The following is an 18,914-nucleotide window of genomic DNA, read 5'->3' on the forward strand; positions in this document are numbered from 1 at the left end:
AGAGCTCTTGAATATTCACGGATAGTGGTGTGATCCTAAGAATCAGTAACAAAATTTCATCAACTGTGGAAATCAAAATTAGATGTATTATTGGGAAGGAGTATTGTTAGTCTTCAGACATATCTTACATGATAAATCATCAAAATCCTGTATATAGACAAATGAAGGAAAGTTATGACCAACCTAAACAGCATATTAAAAAGCAGAGACATTACTTTGTCAACAAAGGCCAGTCTAGTCAAGGCTATGGTTTTTCCAGTAGTCATGTATGGATGTGAGAGTTGGACTATAAAGAAAGCTGAGTGCTGAAGAATTGATGCTTTTGAACTGTGGTGTTGGAGAAGACTCTTGAGAGTCCCTTGGACTGCAAGGAGATCCAATCAGTCTATTCTAAAGGAGATCAGTCCTGGGTATTCATTGGAAGGAATGATGTTGAAGCTGAAATTTGGCCACCTGATGCGAAGAGCTGACTCATTGGAAAAGACCCTGATGCTGGGAAAGATTGAGGGCAGGAGGAGAAGGGGACGACAGAGGATGAAATGGTTTGGTGGCATCACTGACTCAATGGACATGAGTTTGGGTGAACTTTGGGAGTCGGTGATGGACAGGGAGGCCTGGCGTGCTGCAGCTCATGGGGTCGCAAAGAGTCGGACACGACTGAGTGATTGAACTGACTGACTGACTGATAGACAAATAAATCATGGAAGAAGATAAGGTTAACTTAATAGGAAACTCTAAGTTGATTTTGTTTTAATTTTACAATTCTATAGAGTTTCTTCTTTTTATAAAAAGTGAATAATTGCATTTTTCTCATTCAGATTCACCCGTGGTATTAAATGGCATGTCCTTTTTATCCTATTCTATGAAAGTTTCAGGTAGGGTTTTTGTACCAAAGAATTTCCATTTATAATGAAGAAATTGACATCCAGGTGCTAAACCTGTCTCTTTGTTGGCAAGGTTTAGGCTTTCAAGGTTTTCCTGCTCCAGGACCACATGGCCACAAGCCAGACTTATCAGAGAAAGAAGACCTCTTTCCTCCTCTCTGATGCCTCAGAGAACAATCCTCTGTATAACAATACATTATACCTATTTTTGTATATTTCTTAGTGTAAAACCAGAGCGTTTACTAGTTTGTTTTTTCTTGGGGATAAGAAGCAAGTATTGTCGTATTTGACATTTTATGCTTTGTTTTTAAGTTATTTATTTGACTGCACGGATCTTAGTTGTGGCATGTGGGATCTTTAGTTGTGGCATGGGAACTCTTAGTTGTGGCATGTGGGATCTGTTTCCCTCACCAGGGATCGAATCCTGGCCACCTGCATTGGGAGAGTGGAGTTTTAGCCACTGGACCACCAAGGAAATCCCAGTTTTGTTTTGTTTTAAGTCACTTTATTGAGGTTTGATTGACATACAAAATGTTCTGCTTAATGTTAACAATGTGATGAATTTGGAGATAAGTATACACTTTTGAAATCATCACTGAAATCAGTGCCATAAACATATCCACCACCTCCAAAAATATTCTCCAACCCTATTAATTAAGGAGTCCCCAGTGGCTCAGATGGTAAAGAATCTGCCTGCAATGTGGGAGATTCAGGTTCAATCCCTGGGTCAGGATGATCCCCTGGAGTAGGGAACGGCTACCCACTCCAGTATTCTTGCCTAGAGAATTCCACGGACAGAGAAATCTGGTGGACTACAGTCCATGGGATTGCAAAGAGACAGATACGACTGAGTGACTTTCACTTCATTTATTAATTAATTAATTCTTTCGTGGTAAGTGGGATGTTGGTTACTAGGGGCTAGGGGAAAGGGAGCTTGCAACGGTGCTGGTCAAAGGTACTAGTCATCTGTTCTGCAAGATGATTAAGTTCTGACAATCAATGGTATAGTTAATAATATTGTGTTATATAACTAAAATTTTGCTAGCAAGGTAGATAGATTTTATGTTGCTCTCGTTTGTTTGGTTTAATCAGTAGATTTTGTTATAAGTCCATCTTTCCAGTTACTCGGACCAAACTCCTTACAGTCTTCATGATACTTTTCTCACTGTCACCCCCCACATATGATTAGTTAATTCCTCTTGTGACTCTATCTTCAAAATGCATGCCTAATTCAACTGCTGCTTATCATCTTCACTGTTTCCACTCTGGTCAAAAGTACCATCACCTTTCCCACTAGATAACGGAAATACTTCCCAACCAGTGTCCTCTATAGCCTTTACTCTCTTCTGCTACCCCTCACACACTCTCTTCTTGACAGAATAGCTACAACAGATTTTACGACTTAAATCAGATAAGGTCACTCCTCTGCCAGAAAACCCCCTAAAGGCTTCCTGTGTCATACAGACCTTACTTAAAATGACCTGCAATACCAGTTACCAGCCCTATGATTTTATCTCCTACTAATTCCCCTGTTGAAAAAATTTTACACCATTTGAGAGTTGCAAATTAGGTTTTATTTGAGGGCAAGATGAGGACTGCAGCCCAGGAGACAGCTTTTCAGATGGCTCTGAGAAACTGCTCTGAGGAGGCAATGGGAGGAGCTAGGATATACAGACGTTTTGCAACAAAGGGTAGGTAATCCTAACGTCAAAAGATTGTCAGTTAAAGAAACCAGATATTTCAGGTCAAGGAATATAGCACTTTTCCATGTATGGGAAGATATAGGATCCTGGGCTCACTGAAATCATTCCTTTCATATGTACCTCACCTATCTGGGGCCAATATCCTGTGTTTTCATGTCCTGAGTTTCCTCAGGACACACCATGAGGAGTGGCTACAGTCTGATGGCTGCTAGATGGCAGGTATTCTTTCCTTCATAAGTTCTCTCAGGGTTTACCAGCTTACCCTTGGCTGATGGCTACAATTGCTGATGACTGTGACATCCTTTGTTCTCTGATGTGGCAGGAAATATTCCATTTCTCACCCCACAGAGCACAGGGCCTCCTTGTAGTTCTCCTTACCTCTGAATTGTTGTATCTGTGGTGGCTTCTGTCTGGAACACTATATTTCTCCAAATATGTGTATGGCTTCCTGCCTCACCTCCTTTAGAGCTTTGATCAAACATCACCTTTTCAGGGGGATCCTGAGTAATGCTTCCCTGGCCATCATGTGCATACCTTGCCCCCACTCCGTTGCACTTATTTTTCTCCACAGCGTATATCTGACATACTATAATTGTTGTTTTTGTTGTTTTTATAAGTTGTTTTCTTCCATTAGATTGTACCTGGCATGGGAGAAGAACGTTTTGCTTTGTTTAGTTTTTCTATTTTGATCATTATCTTTAGTGCCTAGAACAGTGCCTGATAAATGGTAGGTTCTCAAAAATATGGCTGATGAAATGAACTACCCAGTAATCTGTCTTTAAAATGTAAAACTGGAAGTTTGTGCAGTATTATATTTCCCTGGAGTGAACTGCAGCATCAACTTGAGCTCCTTAGACAGCAGTCTCTCCTTCTGTTATGTGTGTCCTTCTGAAAATAGTAATTAGCCAAGCCCATGCATACTGTATACACATCCCTAATGTGAGGTAGAGTGCTAATTGCCTGCCACATTAAGGACTTGTAGATCTTTCTGTCTTAATTAAAGCCAGATTACTAACTGTGTGGAGATTCTTATGATTCTTATGGGATGTTGGTCTAAATTTTCCCCTTAGTATTTTCAAAATTTCCTTTTTCTTTTAATGCCATTCTTATTCTCCTGGACATGGTAGATGCTTAAATATCAAAGGAATACAGCTTATTCCATTTTCTTAAAAAAATCTGTTTTAAATTAATTCCAAATTCTTGAGGGAGAATATAATTTAATCTTAATTGTCAATAACCAAAAGTTGTAGTTTCTACTTACCATTTTCCCTTGAATAACAGCCTAGAAAAACTCATTCTTAGCACCCAGAATTTCTATCCTGTGAATAAGAAAGCTAGCAGATCTGTACAAGAATATATGTATTGGAGTGATCTTTTATTAGGACTTGTGTTCACTCATTCATTTATCATAGCATTGTAATGGTTCTTTTTGCAACAGGCATTGAGCTAAGTGAGAAAGTATAGGAAGAGAGACCAAAAAGAACATTATATACAAGGTAAGAAAAACCAAGATTGAGTCAGAATGGGGTGTATAATAGCAGTGTGACTTTGGAAACTGAAATTTTCTTTGAGTTTCCTATTTTTTATTAAGAAAATGATGGTGTTAATATATACTTTACAAACTTGGATTTTCTGAGCACTGGAAGAATTACTAAATTATAAAATAATTTGTAAAATGCTATATAAAGGTAAGTTCTTTTATTACCACATTATAACAAAACATTTTATGTTTTTATATTAAATTAAATATTATTATAAAAATTTCATTATGTAATAAGAAGGGGATATAAGAAAAAGAGAGAAAGGGAGAATGACTGCCAAGATTCTTTTCTAAACACAAAAAAGTCAGCAGGAGAAAAATATATAAATGTTTGTAGTAAAAAGCAACTGGGCTTCCCTGATAGCTCAGAGGGTAAAGAATCATCTGCAATGCAAGAGACAGCAGAAACACCAATTCGATCCCTGGGTTGAGAAGATCTCCTGGAGAAGGAAATGGCAACACACTCCAGTATTCTGGAGAAGGAAATGGCAACCCACTCCAGTATTCTTGCCTGGAGAATCCCATGGTCGGAGGAGCCTGGTAGGCTACAGTCCATGGGGTTGCAAAGAATTGGACATGACTGAGCAACAGTTAGAACTGGACATGGAATAACAGACTGGTTCCAAATAGAAAAAGGAGTACGTCAAGGCAGTATATTGTCACCCTGCTTATTTAACTTACATGCAGAGTGCGTTATGAGAAATGCTGGGCTGGAGGAAGCACAAGCTGGAATCAAGATTGCCAGGAGAAATATCAATAACCTCAGATATGCAGATGATACCACCCTATGGCAGACAGTGAAGAAGAACTAAAGAGCCTCTTGATGAAAGTGAAAGAGGAGAGTGAAAAAGTTGGCTTAAAGCTCAACATTCAGAAAACTAAGATCATGGCATCCAGTCCCATCACTTCATGGCAAATAGATGGGAAAATAGTGGCCGGCTTTATTTTTCTGGGCTCCAAAATCACTGTAGATGGTGATTGAAGCCATGAAATTAAAAGACGCTTACTCCTTAGAAGGAAAGTTATGACCAACCTAGACAGCATATTAAAAAGCAGAGACATTACTTTGCCAACAAAGGTCTGTCTAGTCAAGGCTATGGTTTTTCCAGTGGCCATGTATGGATGTAAGAGTTGGACTATAAAGAAAGCTGAGCACTGAAGAATTGATGCTTTTGAACTGTGGTGTTGGAGAAGACTCTTGAGAGTCCCTTGGACTGAAAGGAGATCCAACCAGTCCATTCTAAAGGAGATCAGTCCTGGGTGTTCATTGGAGGGACTGATGTTGAAGCTGAAACTCCAATACTTTGGCCACCTCATGTGAAGAGTTGACTCTTTGAAAAGACCCTGATGCTGGGAAAGATTGAGGGCAGGAGGAGAGGGGGAATGGCAGAGGATGAGATGGTTGGATGGCATCACCGACTCGATGGACATGGGTTTGGGTGAACTCCGGGAGTTGGTGATGGACACGGAGGCCTGGCATGCTGTGGTTCATGGGGTCGCAAAGAGTTGGACACGACTGGGCGACTGAACTGAACTGAACTGAGTGACTTCACTTTCTTTCTTTCCAGTATTCTTGCCTGTGAAATCCCATAGACAGAGGAGCCTGACAGGCTACAGTTCATAGGGTTGCAAAGAGTGGGACACAACTGAGTGACTAAGCATGAAACGCAACTACATGGCAAGGAAGCCGACTGCATGGCCTGTAGAATCAGATTATCTGTGTTCAGATTTTGACTATGCATTTTCCTAGCTGCATGACTTTCAGTGTTTGCTTAATCCTTTTGTTCCTCAATTTCCTCATTTGTAAGTTTGAGATAATATTATTGGTCTTATATGGCTAGTATTAGGATTGAGATAAGTGTTTTGCATACTAAGGTCTCATTAAATATTAATTGTTATGTTCCTTACTAATGTTACAAATATTGTAAGTGGGGCAGCACACAAAATTCCTTTTGCCACAAGTGGATTTTTAGGAATGCCATGAAGAAATGTGAGTGGTCTCTTGGTATGATAAAGGAGAATGGAAAGTTGGCCATCTTTCTTTTTCCTTTTTTTCTTTCTTTGTCTTCTGTATATTGATGGTTCCACTCTTCAAAGCTTCGATTGTCCAGGACCCTTGCTTCAAACCCATCTGGTGCTCAGAAATCATGGTTCTTTCCTTTTTTGAATGGCAATATGCAAGGAACAGGGAGTACAGGGAATAAATAAAATAAGTAACAAACTGATCCAAGTCATATTAGTAATGACTTTTTGTCCATTTTCAACAAGAGGTGATCAATGAATAAAATGAATACAGAAGCAAGAAATATAGACTTTATCTGGATATTCAGATAACCTCCCAAACCAAAAAGCATGCTCTATAAATACAAATGACTCCTCCTCCTCATCTTCATCATCAAGTCTTATAACATTTTATAGTTATTATATTTTAAAGTCACATTTACTTATTACTGAGTTTGACCCCAACAGTTTTATAAGTTAAATAAACATTGTTGCTTTTATTTTGCATGTAATTTTTGTGTCCTTTTTTATAAATTCTAGGCAGGTCTGTAAGTATGTTATTAAAAAAAAAAAAGCTGTAGATAATCACACTTACCTATGATATTCAGATGGTGAGTAATCCATCTAGTCGTCTGTCAGTCCATAAATATTTAGTAATTGTATATTATTTCCTACCTCTTTATATATTACTTCATATCTCAGCCCACAAAAACCCACTTTGGTTGGGCAGAGTCCACTGTTTAGTCTATATCCTTCGTCCCTTTTTAAATCTCCTTAGCTTTTGTAAGACTCTGCTCTCATTGTTTTCAGCACCAATCTGAAAATCTTTGCTGCAAGCTACTTGAAAGAGGTTTACATGAAACTCAAAAAAGCATCTAAAATCTTTCAGGGTCTTTGCAGGAGTTGTGAGTGAGTTAGGCAGGCAGATCATAATATGACAAAGGGAATGATGAATGAAACTAAACCTCAACTTTAGGAGAAGTGTGATGAATTGAAGAGAGATGGGAGAGGAGGCACTGACAGTTCAGTTCCACTTGACCCTTGACAAGTGATAATGAAGTTTCAGTTTTAACACATGTCCCCAATTTTTCAAGAGAAGTTGCAAATGAGGGCATTTGCCTAAATATTTCAATTTAGAATATTGGCAACACTTTCTAATCCTTGAAAAAAAAATAATGTGTAAGCCTAATAAAATGATCCTAAGTTCAGATTTATCCTTTATCTATCAACTTGAAACCCCTGCTTTATATACTTCTTTATATATATACTGCTTTATATACTTTTGAAGGACAATATAAAGAAAATGAAGGCCTGTTAATACTGTCTTTTATCAAGTGGCTAATGAGTTATGACAGCATAGTTTGTCTCTTTATTCTGACAAAAGACCTCTCCTTTTCACCAGGGGCAGGGTTGACAATGGTGGTGGTGGTGTTTCAGTCACTAAGACGTGTCCAACTCTTGTGACCCCGTGAACTGTAGCCCCCCTCCCCCCTACCCCCCTACCCCCCAAGCTCCTCTATCCATGGGTTTTCCCAGGTAAGAATACTGGAATGGGTTGCCATTTCCTTCTCTAGGGCATCTTCCCAACCCAGGGATCGAAACCGTGTGTCCTGCGCTGTAGGCAAGTTCTTTGCCACTAAGCCACCAGGGAGGGGCTTCCCTCATAACTCAGTTAGTGAAGAATTTGCCTGCAAAGCAGGAGACCCGGGATTGATTCCTGGGTCAGGAAGATCCCCTGCAGAAGGAAATGGCAATCCTCTTCAATATTCTTGCCTGGAGAATCCCATGGACAAAGGAGCCTGGCAGGCTACAGTCCATGGGGTCCCAAGTGTTGGACCCGACTTAGTGACTAAATCACCACCAGCACCAAGCCACCAGGGAAGCCTAGGATTGAGAATAGGAAGGGTGAATTGAGAATAAAATTATCTCCTGCTGCTCATGAATAAGGTATCTATTGCTAGAATATTTGCTCTAGACGGGGGTCACCATAGCTTCTAATAGTTTTCTAGGGACAGTCCCTGTTTATACTTGCCTTCCCACCCAGTGTAATAAATTAATAGTTCCTTTTTCATACTTAAAATTATGCCAGTTAGGGAAATAAATTATGTGGTGACATCAGTGCTACTTAACGCATATCATAGCTATTGACAAACCAAAATCACTTGAATGCAGAGACACAAGTCAATAATAGTTGTTGGGTACTATAGGAGATCCGGCTTCTCTGGTGATTCAGTGGTAAAGAATCCACCTGCAATGTAGGAGATCCAGGTTCGATCCCTGGGTCAAGAAGATCCTCTGGAGGAGGGAATGGCAACCCACTTCTGTATTCTTGCCTGGAGAATCCCATACACAGAGGAGCCTGGTGGGCTACAGTCCATGGAGTTCCAAAGAGCTGGACATGACTAAAGCTACTTAGCACTAGCTGAAATAAAACAGTTGTAGTGTCTAGACTCAAAACCAGGTTAGCTGACTTTAGAATCAGAGTTCTTTCCATAACCTAGGCTGTTTAAAATTTTATATTGAACTTGAGAAACCTATTTTACAGATAATGGAACTAAGGCTAAGAGAAAAATGTACTCAGGTACATCCCTTAGGAAGTCAGAGAGCACAGATTTTAACTAAGAGCTTTTGAGGTCAAGGCTACGTACTTCCCTAGCTGTATCCCTATTTGGAAACCCAAGATCAAGCATTACACTATACATGACAATTACTACACTAAAGGTACAATTTGATGATGCATGTGTTAAGGGAAATAGACTCATAGAATAGGACTAATAGTTGGGGAGACAAGACTAACTAGCATAAAAGAATCAGAACAACTCATGATTCTATATAATTAAGTGCTGAATTATTTTGTAAGGATAAAGAAGTTCAGAAGAGACTCCATGTGGGCTGGTATATTCAGGAAAGAGGTGGCACATCAATTGTGCTTTGGAGAACTTGAGTGGTGAATAGCAGGTGGAGAACATTTCCATGAGAGAAACAAAGAGAAGTATTTTTGGTTGTTTTTGTGAGGCAGATCAAGGAATATATTCTGACCCAAACTGAGAGCCTGTGCTGGGGAATCAAGAGAAATCTGGTGGAAAAACTGAGTTGGGCCAGCTTTTGAGAATTTTTTTAATGTTTAATTTTGTTTTAGCCATACATATATATAACTTTACATAAATGCATAAATATGGTTATATACATGCCTTTGAATATATAGTCATTTTTTCTTTTCCCCTTTTTGGGATTCCTCCTCTTCCTTTCTCATATACAGCCGTGTTACCTGCCCACACCCATGTTAATAGCCTGGTATGTAGTTTTGTGTGTATTTTAATAATGCACACATATTCAAACAATCAGACAGGTTTCATGATAGGATGAATTATAATTTAACATGTTGCTGAGTCTGAGTTTTGTTTCCACTGTTTTTCTACCAAGATCAGTGATACAATAAACATTCTGACATTTAGGTCATTATTTATGGCTTCTGTGTTTGTATGGGATATACTTTGAGGAGGTGGATTATTGGTTAAAATAGACTCTCATACATCACAATTCCAAAGCAATATATGAAAGAAAGCTTTTCTCAACATCCCCTTTAAAAATAGGTATCATGGCTCCTTTCCATTTTTGTTAATGTGCAGAGCTTAAAAATATACCTAGTTATTTTAACTTATATTTCCCTGACTGCTGGAGAAAATGTATTTCCCATTTTAAATTTTTTATGACTTTTTAGATTATGATATGAGAATGCAGTCTGTAAATACTCTACAATTTTCTTTTCTTATGTTTTTTGTGTCTCTCTTTTTCTCTCTACCTGTCTTTTATTTGTCAGTCTAGGTTTAACAGGGGAAGCAGAATGAGAAATACTTTAAGTATCATGGAATAGGGATTTATTTTAGAAATTTGAATTTACCCAACTATAGGAGATTTTAAGGAAAAAAGTGGTCCAAAGGGGGCTGTTGGGTGACTCTATAAAAGCCACTAACCAGCTCTTCTGTAGCACTGGTATGGCCGACAATCAGGGAACAGGGAGTGGGACGATGATGGCGCACTGCTGGAGCAGCGCATGGAACAGCTGTTGCTTTAGTACCTGCTGGTGGCATTGCTTTTCTGTAGGAAAATAAAAAAAGAGCTGGACATGGTGCCAACAACAATAAGGGCTGAGTGCACTTCTGTGTCATTCTTTCATTGCTTGTACACATAACGACATTCCAAGTGCAGTAGCTGCTGCTTTCCTCCAGCTTTCCTAGTCACACACTAATTTCTGTCTTGATTAACTTTAACCTGGAACCACACAAGGAAGGCAACTCTGGAAAACTTAGCTGCGGCTTAGTGAGGTTGACACAAAAGGTGTTGTTACAGTTTGTTCACAAAATACAAAGATAATATATGTTCTTATGATTGTGAAAAGTCATTTAGATCATTCTGTGTTTACTTTGTAGTTGTGGCTCATGGACTTGGTTGTTCTGTAGCATGTGGGAATCTCCCTGGATGAGGGATTGAACTTGTGTCCCTTGCATTGCTAGACAGATTCTTAACCACTGGACCATCAGGAAAGCCCCTCTGTTTGCCTCTTGTTTTATCCTCTTCTGAATAAAAGAAGGCATTAAGATTGTTTTCAGTTTTCCTGACTCATTCTCCCTTCCCTCATTAGACTTCTGTAACATTTTTACTTCCCTACTCTCAACTACCTGGATTTGTTGAAAGAATTGATAACTAAGTGGAATTTGTTTTATAGTGTTTCTCTTCTTTAAAATATCTTTTAATAGGTCTTATATTAAGTATCCCTAGAAAATGCATTATTATTAACTTGCATGTAATTCAATAAATATATAAGCATGATACTACTACTGTATTATTTTACTCTTCTTTTATCTTGAAGTTTCTTTTCTAATTTATCTCTCTTTTTTCTTCTCTTTCCTTAAGGGTTTAATCAAAGTATGTAAGTTAAATATATTACTCAATTTACTGCAAATCCTTAAATGTCTTACTATACTTGAGAATACATTATATCCTGTCTAGGTATGTGATTTAGGTTTGAAGTCATTTCATCATCAGTCTGAAGGAACTATTCCAGCTTGCATCATTGCAGATTAGAAAGTCTGATGTCAGTCTATTTCCTGTTTTCCTTTCTCAACATTTTAATGATTCCAAGGTGACAAAACCTAAGTTGGGGACTGGAAAATATAGTTACTAGCATTGACAAGCAAACTTTCATGAAAGGAAACATGCACATTCTTTTTTTATTTTGTAAAATGTGACATGATTTTTTTTTCTAAGTGGTCTACCATTGTTTTACGATAAAACACCATAAACTTGGAAGACTTGAAACTTCAAACATATAAGGCTTATATAACCATTTGCTACTTATTCTTAAAGTAATTATAAAGATGTACTGTTTCTTCTCCTATAAAGCTTGTAAAAATTAAAATTATACATCCCTACTGAATTTGGCATATAGATTCCAGTATATATTTGTTTAATGTAAGGAAAAGTAATACATAGTTTTCTCCTCTTACCTATAGAAATTATAGGAAGGGAAAAAGACCTTTCTTTCATATAAAATGTGATTTATTGATTATTTTCAAGGTAATATAATGTGATCAACTATTCTGTGATGCTAAATAGATTCTTTAGATTTAATGAATACAAAGGTTATAAATGGAAGATTTATTACTGATATGTAAATGGTTTCAAGTAGCAATATTCATTTTTAAAGCAGATTTAATGGTATCTCATTAAATAATTCAATAATTTTTCATCCTATAACTTTTGTTTTGGCAAAGTCTGTGTCTCTTCATCACATTACAATGTTTGATTTCAGATCCCACTCAAGTTCATGTTGCACAAAGCTTCTATTTGTAGATTTATATCCGTGAGGATTTTCTGTGCTATTCCGACTATTTTCCTTCAGAGGAAAAAGAGGAATGACCCTAGTAAAGCCAGCCATATGCATGATATATTTGAAGTCAGAGCACATGAAATTCTCTTCCAGCACACAAGAAGCCTGGAATATGAGGAACAGAACAGACCTTAGGGAGTACCTAATCCATCAGTCTTATTATAGATGAGACATTTTGGGCCAAGAAGGCAAGATGATTTTCATAAGGTTAGTATGCCAATTTATAGGCCCGGTTAAGTGGATAGGCTATAGACTCCCAAAGCAATGCCCTCCTTCCACATTTTTCTGCTAGGTTAAAAAAGGGGTCTCCATGGCCAATTGCTGAGTTTGTTTTTCAATTTCAAATCTGTATTATTACTGGATTAAAATGGCATAATGGTATTTTATATCAAGAGTATTTAAAAATACTTGTTATCATTATGTATTTCTTTTTTACGTTTACTTTTATAACATAAGCAATACATTTTTGATAACTAAAGTGACTATATAATTTGCTGTCCAAGACAGAGGACTTTTTAAAGTTTGAGGCTATTAATAATTACACTGCAACAAAAGGCAACCTAGAATATAAAATCACTCTAGGAATAGATGGAGAATAAGGTTAAAATATTAGAAAGTATAATAAAAATATTCAGTTCACTGGTATTTCCTCCATGCAGACTTAGCTCTAATTTTAGTTCTTTCATAGATATACCTATGTATATGTGATTTTTTACAACGGAGGATCTCACATTGAAATATTATTTTGCAGTTTGTTCTTATTAGTAAAACATATGTCAAACATTTTTTCCAGGAAATAAGCATTTATGCACACTATATTTTTAATGGATTTTTTAGTATTACATTGTTAATATCTTTGGACAAATGACAAGCCAGCAGACATATTCCTTGCTCAGCAGAGTTGGTTATGTTCAAATAGAGACCCCAATTTGTTCACACCCAGTCACTCCAGCTTCTCAGAGGTTAAGCATATATTACCTTTGAAAAGTAATACAAAATCTTCCTCCATTTTTACCTTCCTATTGGCAAGCACGCAACAACCAACAACAGCACAGGCCTACACCAGTCAGGTAGGGCATCAGACTATCAGAAGAGATTCTAGTCACACCCAGAATCAGTTCCACCACATCCAGAACACCAGCTGAGTATCACCTGTGCTCAAAAGCATAGGAACTCAATAAAATGTAGTTGAGTAGTTGATACAACCAGAGGGTCAGTTTAAGAATTTACAAAGATGAGCAGACATAGAAAATAAAGCAATAATTATTGCATTCTTGGGTTTTCATCAAAAAAACAGTCTATGAGATTATCTGCCTGGAATAAATAAAATTACAAGGACGGCAAATCCATAGTCTTGCATCCAAAACTTAAAAGGTAATTAAAGACTTAGATTTGAATATCTTGTTACTAGATTGTTCTGACACATACTATAAAGCAGTTGGGTATCAGAGAAAACCCTCTACTCAGCAGATGTATATTTGATTCGTTTTTACATGCCAGACTACCTTTTAGGCAATGTAAGAAATTAAAAAAAAAATGGGTAAGTACAAAGTCTTCCCTAAAGTATTTCTTCTGAACTAGAAGAAAAGTATATGCCTACTTTAAAAAGCTTAATGCTGATTCATGTTGATGCATGGCAAAAACCATCACAATATTGTAAAGTAATTATCCTCTAATTAAAAATGGCAACCCATTCAAGTTTTCATGCCTGGAAAACCCCGCAGACAGAGGAGGCTAGTGGACCACAGTCCAAAGGGTCGCAAAGAGTCAGGCATGTCTAAGAGCAACTAAGCACAAAAAAAACAATATTAAAAAAAAAAAAAAAGCTTATACATATAATGCATGGTAGAAACATATGCTTTGAAAAGATGTTAGTCATATCCTCTAGGGATTATAGGAGGTTAAATTCACATCTAACTGGCTTTATAGTGGATGGGTATGGATAAAGGAAGCCATCATCCTGAAGATGGTATTGTTCTGGGGCCTTAAAGAATGGGTAGGGGGTGAAAATACTTACGAGTCAGATAGGAGTTTTAGAATGAACATTCCATGTGGAGGAAACAGCAGCAGCAAAGCATATCTTCCAGGCCTGAGGAAGAAATCCATTGTAGGATCAAAGCAGTTTACAAAGGAAAGCCTTGGAAACAAGACTGGGAAGTGGTGAGAGCAGATCATGGAGCTGCTTGAGCAGTAGAGCAGTGAACCTGGACTGTATTCTATAAGCAGCTTGAAGAAGTAACTGTTAAGTTTTTCAGCAGGGTCATACAATCTGTGGTTTAATCCATCACCAGCTACTTTGTCCCATACATCTGCCTTCTCTTGAGGTTGTCTTCTCCAGCAAATCATTTTGTATTGTCTCTGATGTTGAAGCTGAAACTCCAGTACTTTGGCCACCTATTGCAAAGAGCTGATTCATTGGAAAAGACCCTGATGCTGGAAAAGATTGAGGGCAGGAGGAGAAGGGGACAACAGAGGATGAGATGGTTGGATGGCATCACTGACTCGATGGACATGGGTTTGGGTGGACTCTGGGAGTTTGTGATGGACAGAGAGGCCAGGCATGCTGCAGTTCATGGGGTCACAAAGAGTCGGACATGACTGAGCAACTGAACTGAACTGAACTGAACTTGAAAATACTTGTGATAAAAAACTTATCAGGTGGAATTCAGAGAAGATGAAGATGCTGATTTTCCTCCATTGCTTTCTTTTAGTCACATGAATCCATCAGGAATGTTATTCCTAAATGCTTCTCTGAACATTTAGTCTGGATTTTAGCAGGTCTAACCTGCCTAATTCTGTTGTTATATAGTCACATGTGGCCAGGAACCATTGACTTTGGGGGAAGCAGTTGTCAAATTGAACTTCACCCTTCCATTTATCACAGCATATCACTTTTTTCAAGAGTTTTTTTTTTTTTTGCTTTTGAATAGGGAGAGCCACTAGAACAAAAAAAGTAATTAATGCATGTATGTATATATATATACACACATACATACATACATGCATATATATATATATATATATATATATGAAAATGAAGGAACTAAACAACATTTTTTTCTTGAAGTCATTTTACATTTTAAAATTCATTGCTTTCTTTACTTATTCATTAGTAAGCATTTATTAAGCATGTGTGACAGGAACTATACTGGTCTCAGAAGAAACAGATATTCTACAGTCTGCTCTCAAAGAGACTCTCCCACTCATAATGTCTTCCAGGGAGATCGCGCCTTCACTGTCTGTTACTCTTTGTAGATAAATCCATACTGATGTGACTTGTTTATTTTATTTTGCCCATTAATACCTTAAATAACTGGGTTCTAGAAAGGGAGTAACCTCAAAGAGAATTTCTGTCTCTATTTCTGTTTGCACTTAGGCAGAGAAGCAGAATTGGCAATTTCAATTAAGTCAGTGATTCCAGAGCCGAAGAGGTAAACAAGAAAAGTCTCTCTTTCCCTGTGACAGAGCGCAGTATGGGGAAGCTCACAACGGGCTGAGCTGAGCGGTCATATTTCAGAATTCAAAGGAATACGAGGCCTCTCAGTTACATAAAGATCAGAGTCCTTTACCTCTCTGGGAGGCAACAGTTAGCATGGGGCCTTATAAATTAATTACTTAAGGAGGACAGGAGACAGGTGGTGACCTGTGGGAGGGCACATGCAGCAGAAAGCTCAACAAGGAAAAAAAAAAAAACCATGTTCCAAGATGGAAAAAGAAAGAAACTCAGAGTTGTAGAAAGATATATATGGAGGGATTTTAAAAGATACATGTATTTAATCAATTTAAAATCAATGTTGCATAATTTATACAAAATATGAACATGACAAACATACATGGAGGAATTAAAAAAATCTACTCTTATCCCAACTTGCAAAATTAATTATTCTGGACATTTTTGATATGTTTGTTTCTAGTCTTTTTTTCCCCCTGTTTTGCAAATTATAGTCAAGAACATATATTATAGTCAGGAACATATTAACCATGCCCCCTTATTGAAAATTACATAAAATAAATATTTTTCATTATTAAAATTTGAGGAAAGTAACTTGCTCAAGAGCAGACATCTAGCAAGTAAGGAAGTCAAGGTTTAAACCCAAGCAGGCCACCTCTGACTCTGAACCTCTGTGTTCTATATTCTACTTACAGCACTATGATACATCACATGTATCAGTGATTCCAATAATCTCATTTTCATGATTATTCCTAGAAGTGGATTATCTCCCTTCCTTCCTCTTTTTATTGCTTTCTTCCTTTTGTTCATTCATTCACTCATGTGAAGCACTGTGTTAAGCACGGTGGTTGGTTCTGGGTTTACAAACTTAAAGACACATTAGCCATCCACAAAGAGCAGCTGTATCTAAAGGGAAGGCAGACATATAAACAAATACTTTCAAGATACACATGTATTTTTCTCTCAGAAAATTTTGGAATCATTTTACTCTGCATATTTTCCACTTTGTATTAAATTGCAAGAAATTTTTAAAAATGTGAAGAAGTCCAAAATGGAAAACAATAAGAAAAACAAGCCATTTAGTTTAGCTTTCCCTAATGAGGCTATTTAATATGCTTTCTTAAACTGTCTGCAGTAGAGATGTCAGTATAAACTATTTCTTTTTAACAAATCATAGACTTGTTTTTCAGAAAAGTCTTTGTTTAAACACCTCTTTCTGCACTCCCCACTCCCCAAACACACAAACTCTCTTTCTTTAATTACACCACAGAAACACAGACACAGACACAGACCCACAGCCTTTCCTTCTCTTTGCATTGCTTTTCCTGTAAAGCAGATGGTGCTAGAAATTTCCAAGGCCCCTCACAAAGCTGTTCCTCTAGCAACCTTCCTTAAAACACTGATTTTAAAACAAGCAAAGATGTTCTTTGCGTCCCTTGCTAGTCAATCTGTCAGTCCAGCCTAAAATGTTTCTAATTAAAAGCAGTCAATTTTATGAGAAGATAATTTAATCTTAGATGCACTGCAGAGGTTTGGGTACAAGGGTGCTAGGAATAATGCCAAACTACTTTTTTGGGAAAAAAATAATGAAGCTAAATTCTTTCTAATGAGGTTCAAATTCTTAGTCATCCCTAGATCCCGTGCATGCATCCTTGCCTCCTGCTGATGTGTGGTTGGAGAAAATCAGACATCAGCAGAATGAAGCTGTTCTAGAAAATTGAAAATGTTACCTATATCTGGAGTATAGGTAGAGTAGAACCAGAGGCTTTTAATTCTTGCAACTGTTCCTCCTGATCATGAATTGGATTACTGCTCACATTTCAAAAATATTTATGATTCAAACCCAGTGATTTAAAAGGATTTGAAAAGGAAGATCAACTCCATTGGGATCATAATTATAATAATAGTATCTAATGTTTGAGGTGTGTTAGTTGTCTGCCATAAACCTGCCCTTAAATACATTATCTAATATTCACCTATGAGAATCGGGTTGTATTCAATTCCAGTGAGTTGTGTTGTATCAAAATGACCTACCAGTTGTATTAGAATTTTAATGAAATGAGCAAAGTGTAACAAAAACATCCTCAGGTAAGTGATTTTTGGCTTTGGCTCTCAGTGCCCTCTTCAATAGAAATATCTCTAAAAGGACCCTTTGTGGAGATTGAAGAGTGGAGATTTGTTCCAAATCTTCAGTTGGAGATAAACTCACATTGAGTTCATTCTTCTGGCCAAATATTAATAGTAATAACATTTTCTTGGTTTCTGCCTCCTGAGCTCTTACTGAAAGCTCAACATTTTCCTCTGTAGGACCTTCCTTCATTCAAGAAGGCTGCATATCCTTTGCTATGGCTCCCACTGAGAGTGAAATCCAATGTCACTCTTGTTGCTTCAGGTGACTTCAGGCCCAGTCACTGAAAACTCAGGAGACTCTGAGTCAGAACCACCAGGCTGACCCGAGGGAACCCATAAAATACCATGAGAGATAATAATAAATTTCAGTCTTAAGCCTCTACTTTCAGAGTGGTTTGTTATGATGTCATATATAACTGGAACATCTGCTTGTGCAAAACTGCATTCCCTATACTGTCCTTATATCATGAACCATAGGTGAAATCAAAGAGCATATGCTAGTAGCTCGACCTGTCTGAGGTTTTGAAATTTTTGATATCTATGTATCCTTCTCTCTTTTATCTACCTTTATTTGGATCTTTCACCTGATTCTGAGTTGATCTCATAAAACTTTAAAACTCAGGAAATATTAGACTCTTTTGTTGTGTGTCTATTCTGTAATATGTTACATCTTCCAGGAGGAACTTGAGAGGTTTGAAATCAGGAAGCACTGCTAAGAGGAAAAGAGACTGTACCAAAAAGTGTGTTGAGCGGGCCCCTAATTCTGTTCTGGCCACTGTGGCCTTCTGAAAGTGACTTCATGTCTTTAGGTATCATGTGCCTTCCTTTCTCTCTCAAGGTGTTGCTTTATGTGTTTCTTTACGTGATAATTCTTTGTTGTGCTGAGCTTCAGTTTCTTTGATAATATTCAGATAATGATAGTCTACCCACTTTATAGTTCTTTTATGAGGATTAAATTCAGTATCTCAAATAGCATTTTTTCAGCACCTGTTACCTGTTGTTGTTATTTAGTTGTGTCCGACTCTTTGTGAACCCATGGACTGCAGCTGACCAGGCTTCCCTGTCCTAACTACCTCCAGGAGTTTGCTCAAACTCAAGTTTCAATGATGCCATCCAACCATCTTATCCTCTGTCATCCCCTTCTCCTCCTGCTTTCAGTCTTTCCCAGCATCAGGGTCTTTTCTAGTGAATTGGCTCTTGGCATCAGGTAGCCCAAGTATTGGAGCTTCAGTTTCAGAATCAGTCCTTCCAATGAATATTCAGGGTTGCTTTCCTTTAGGATTGACTGGTTTGATCTCCTGGCATCCAAGAGAGT

The 18,914-nt window shown here is 37.6% G+C and overlaps 1 protein-coding gene across 1 annotated transcript in view; it reads left to right on the forward strand.

Annotated features, from left to right (window-relative positions):
• ANO3 (anoctamin 3) overlaps window positions 1–18,914 on the forward strand; it is a 435,784-nt gene that overhangs the window by 131,472 nt on the left and 285,398 nt on the right.

This window comes from Dama dama, chromosome 1 (genome assembly GCF_033118175.1).
Source record: "Dama dama isolate Ldn47 chromosome 1, ASM3311817v1, whole genome shotgun sequence".
Lineage (NCBI taxonomy): Eukaryota > Metazoa > Chordata > Mammalia > Artiodactyla > Cervidae > Dama > Dama dama.